Genomic DNA, 5000 nt, shown 5'->3' with positions numbered 1-5000 from the left:
GTCGACCTCGGCGGAATTTGAACTCAGAACGTAAAGACAGACGAAATACCTATTTCTTTACTACCCACAAGGAGCTAAACACAGAGAGGACAAACAAGGACAGACAAACGGATTAAGTCGATTATATCGACCCCAGTGCGTAACTGGTACTTATTTAATCGACCCCGAAAGGATGAATGGCAAAGTCGACCTCGGCGGAATTTGAACTCAAAACGTAATGGTAGACGAAATACGGCTACGTATTTCGCCCGGTCTGCTAATGTTTCTGCCAGCTCGCCGCCTTTGTGGGGATAAATATTGTCTCGCGGTATTAACTAATCCTGCCTCTGTCGCAAATATATATTTTTTTCACAGAGATTGTTACTGATTCTCATAAAGAGGGGAGATAATCATTAAGCGGGAGAATAATTTCAGGTTATCGTTTTCTCAAAAGTTAATTCACATACTTAAGGTGTACTTCTCAATCTTTTGTTAATCTGCATCCCTTTGAAGGCAAGTCGAATCGGTGTGGAGACCACCTTAAATCTTCAGTCATGGTATTATCCAAAGGTGGGTGAAGTTTAATTTGAAGTAGTTTCACGTACATCCTTTTTTATTATAGTGAAAATTGAGGGTGTGAAGAGGCAACAACGTTGAGGTGTCGGGACAATTGCCTGGTGTTATTTCTTTCCACTTTTTACGTTCTGAGTTAAAATCACGCCGAGATCATCTTTACCTTTCATCTTTTCAGGATCGATAAAATAATGCACAAGCACGGTAATGCTTTGATATACGAGTTAGTTTGCTCCCGGAAAACGTTCATAAAACGAAAACTCGTAAAGCAGAGCAATAATTTTTCATAACAGCGATGTTTATAAATTGTAATTCGTTACCAGAAAAATATTTTACCTATAAAATTTATAATACTCGTAAATAAATGGTAATAAAACAATAGCAGAATGTAAAGAATATTTTATGTAAAGTAAAAAGAATATCGAGATCATTTATAAAAAATATTATTATTATAGCCATTTTCTGAATCACTTTCACCCGGACTAGATTCGTGTACACCATCATTTGTAGATGCGATGCCGATTCACAAGTACTCGTAGACGGATTTGTACCTTTCTTTTTAAAAAAAACAAGTCTACAGTTGTTTCCTTAGAAGAAGCTTTTTTTTTTCTTTGGCTCTTTATAAATTTTTCGGTAACACGCAGAAGCATTTGTTATGGTAGTAGAAAATTTTGTACTTCATTCAAAATTTGGATCTTGTGCTTGAAAAATTTCAGCACACCATACAAAAGTGAAATGAAGGCAGCATATTTCAACAGAAATATGGTAACAAAAGGGTTCAGGCTTTCACCAGTTTCCATAACCGTTAAGAACGGTTACTGGATCCCAGTCATCAAAAACCTCCATCGGAATGTACTTTGCCAATCTATTCTGAAGCTCTGATAGATAATTATCAATTCTTTCTTTCGACGATCGATAACGAACGGTCCTTTGATCTTTTGCACAAACAAGGGGAAATTAAGTGAATTTTTTTTCCTGTATTACTTTATTATTTATTTAACTATTTACTTATTCACTCACTCATTCCCTCACTCACTCACTCACTCACTTTCTTTTTTTCTTTCTTTTTTTAGCCCTTCGTTCTCTACGAGTTTTCTTCACTCTTCTCAATTCTGGACTTCTTTATTCCGCTTCTCTCCACTTGAATCCCTTTTTTAACCCTGCCTTAGTATTCCGCCTCCAGCTATTTTTAGGGCCTCTGCTCTTCTGTATATCTTATGGGTTATGTTTTCCTTGGAGAAAGCCTTCCATTCCCAGATCTTGTTAGTCATCAATTGTCATCAATGCTTCTCTAACTTTACCTTTTTTAGATAGGGTTTTTGGTACAACGTAAACCCATTTTTCCTTCTGGTAAGAAGTGCTCCATATTATTCTGGCCTCTATCTTTTGACCTGCTCAGAATGAGAGACCCTGCCTGGAGCTTGGGTTCTACTGGCATAGCTCTCAGAGTCAGTAAGGCATACAAAACACCACATCGCAAGAAGGACTGGATTTTGTTGCGGAATTTTTTTTTATACGCCAGTGTTTTCAACGTAAGCTCCTTTTCTTGACTGTCTCGGCCGCTAACAACACACTGCAGCCAGTTTGCATGGGATTCAATTCATTCAAAATGGCTGAACACATCTTACGAACCGGCAGCAGTATTCATCACTTTTCAAACTTCTCCACCAAATTACTTCCATGTTCTTGGAAATAAAATGGCAATGTCTCCAGACATAACAATTCCATACAAAACCCAACCTCGATATAAAAGTCCCGTGCACAGCTTATAAAGAAAAAGCAGAACTTGATTGATATTCAGTTCCAAATTCCATATAGAAAGACTTGAAATCCTCACTAATATTCAAAATTTTCCCTAGGAAGAAATTTATGGTTTTGATAGCGATATCTTACAGCATCCATAATTTCTTGAAATTTAGATGATAAGGTCCTTAATCTTTTAGTATTCAGGTTACGTTATAAAATATGTTGTTGTTCGTTCCTTCTCGAGCCATGCCTAGCTCATAAGGGCCGGTTTCCCGGTTTCATTGGCGTATAGGTTCCCCACTTGGACAGGACGCCGGTCCGTCGCAGGTGAGCTGCAAGATGCAGGAGGGAAGAGTGTGAGAAAGTTGTGGCGAAAGAGTCAGCAGAAGTTCGTCATTACCTTCTGTCGGAGCCGCATGGAGCTTAGGTGTTTCGTTCATAAACACACACATCGCCTAGTCTGAGATTCGAACCCGCGATCCCTCGACCGCGAGTCCACTGCTCTAACTACTAGGCCAAGCGCTTCCGCACTCTGTAAAATATAATGCCCTTTCTCATAAAATCCCTTTCTAATAACCGTTGCGATGTAGGTGGCTAAAAGTCCATTATAACGAATTGGGTGAAACTTGCTCCGCCTCTATCCTGGTTTATTTTATTGGTATTCAGCCGTAAGGAGAAACGGAATGCATTCTTATGACCTCATTTATTTTCCTCAAAATATGTTTATTCGCCAACACAATTTCCGATTTAGCTGGGTTAACTAGGAGGTACTTCGGGGTTGGAAGCGAAGTTCGACTCATAATACTTGATGGTAATAAATGCAGTTTTCTTAGCTAAGGTTTCTATTCTATCGACTAATACATAAAGCCCTAGCTAACTGTTTGGTTACGATGTTTATGCTATCGTATGTATAAGGGGAGCCCCTCTATAGTTTTCTGTGATGCTGTCCCACTGCGTGGCACCTTGAGCAAGTGTCTTCTGCTATAGCCCCGGGCCGACCAATGCCTTGTGAGTGGATTTGGTAGACGGAAACTGAAAGAAGCCTGTCGTATATATGTATATATATATATGTATATATATGTGTGTATGTGTGTCTGTGTTTGTCTCCCTAGCATTGCTTGACAACCGATGCTGGTGTGTTTACGTCCCCGTCACTTAGCGGTTCGGCAAAAGAGACCGATAGAATAAGTACTGGGCTTACAAAGAATAAGTCCCGGGGTCGAGTTGCTCGACTAAAGGCGGTGCTCCAGCATGGCCGCAGTCAAATGACTGAAACAAGTAAAAGAGTAAAAAGAGTAAAGAGAGTCAATCTTAAGTGCTGCTATCTATTCTATATATGTTTATTTTTTTAATCAGAGAAAAGTGAAGCCCTATCTGAATCTTTAAGGAGTCGTACATCTGAAAAACGCTAGTGCGTGGCTCAGTAGTTAAGCTTTTGTGCTCATGATCATAAAATTGTGGTTTCGATTCCTGGACCAGGTGATGCAAAACGTAGACTACATCGTTCTTATTGAATTAGTGGTAGCAAAAGTCCAGATGAAAAATGTACAAGATTCTACATTTTGTAGCATAGGAAAATGAAAATGTTGAGAAATTGAATAAGTCTAAAACGTCACTGTCAGTGTAAATTTCATCTACGGTGTAAATTAGTGTTTTATTTATTTTTTTATGCGCCCCCTTTCAAGCCTAAACAGACTCATGGGCCTGGTTTCCCGGTTTCTGTGGCGTATGTGTTCCCCCCTCCCCCAGCTGGATGGGACGCCAGTCCATCGCAGCGTCACTCAAGAAACAGGAAGAAAGAGTGAGAGGGAGTTGGGGCGAAAGAGTACAACAGGGGTCGCCACCACCCCCTGCCGGAGCCTTGTGGAGCTTTAGGTGTTTTCGCTCAATAAACACACACAACGCCCGGTCTGGGAATCGAAACCGCGATCCTCCGACCGCGGGTCCGCTGTCCTAACCACTGGGACATTGCGCCTCTGCAAATTAGTGTTAGCATATTTAATACATGTATCATTGAGAAAAAAAAAGCCAAATCAAGATTAATCAACGAATTGTGAAAGATATTTTCATTTTTACTGGCAAATACTAAAAACAATTCCTACCAACCAACGTACAAAAAAAGCTTTTATATTTATTTACTTAGTGAAACTTTCACTGTTTGGCTATTTCGTTGATAACATTACCCCCTCGTCCATTCCCTCATATCTATCCATCTCTCATTCTCCCCACACGCAGTTGCAATCTCTCCTCATCAATACTCTTTATTCTTCTTTCCCCAGCTCACTTCTACCCTTCACGTCTAAACCTCGTGCCTTGAGGGTCCACCGCTATTTTTACCTCTCTTTCCATATCAAGCTTAGTTACTCCTAGATTATCTTTAGTGCATTTCGTTTTGGGATTTGGTTTGCAAGATTCTTTATATGAGTTCGTGTGTTGAAGCATATTCTGTTGTGTCTGGGGAGAGTCATTTTCTTTTTGTGCCTTATAACGTAACACACTCGCCGGTAAAATTTTCACTTATTTCTTATTTTTATTTTCCTAAAAAAATAAGAAATAGGTGGAAATTTTACCGGTGAGTGTGTTACATTTTAAATGTTTGGGTATTTCACACACACGCACACACGCACACACACATACACATATGCACACACACATACATACACACATATGCACATACTCATACACACACATATCACACATAT

This window comes from Octopus sinensis, linkage group LG17, assembly GCF_006345805.1.
Source record: "Octopus sinensis linkage group LG17, ASM634580v1, whole genome shotgun sequence".
Taxonomy (NCBI): domain Eukaryota; kingdom Metazoa; phylum Mollusca; class Cephalopoda; order Octopoda; family Octopodidae; genus Octopus; species Octopus sinensis.
The sequence above is the reverse complement of the archived record's forward strand: the minus strand, read 5'-3'. Positions refer to the sequence as shown.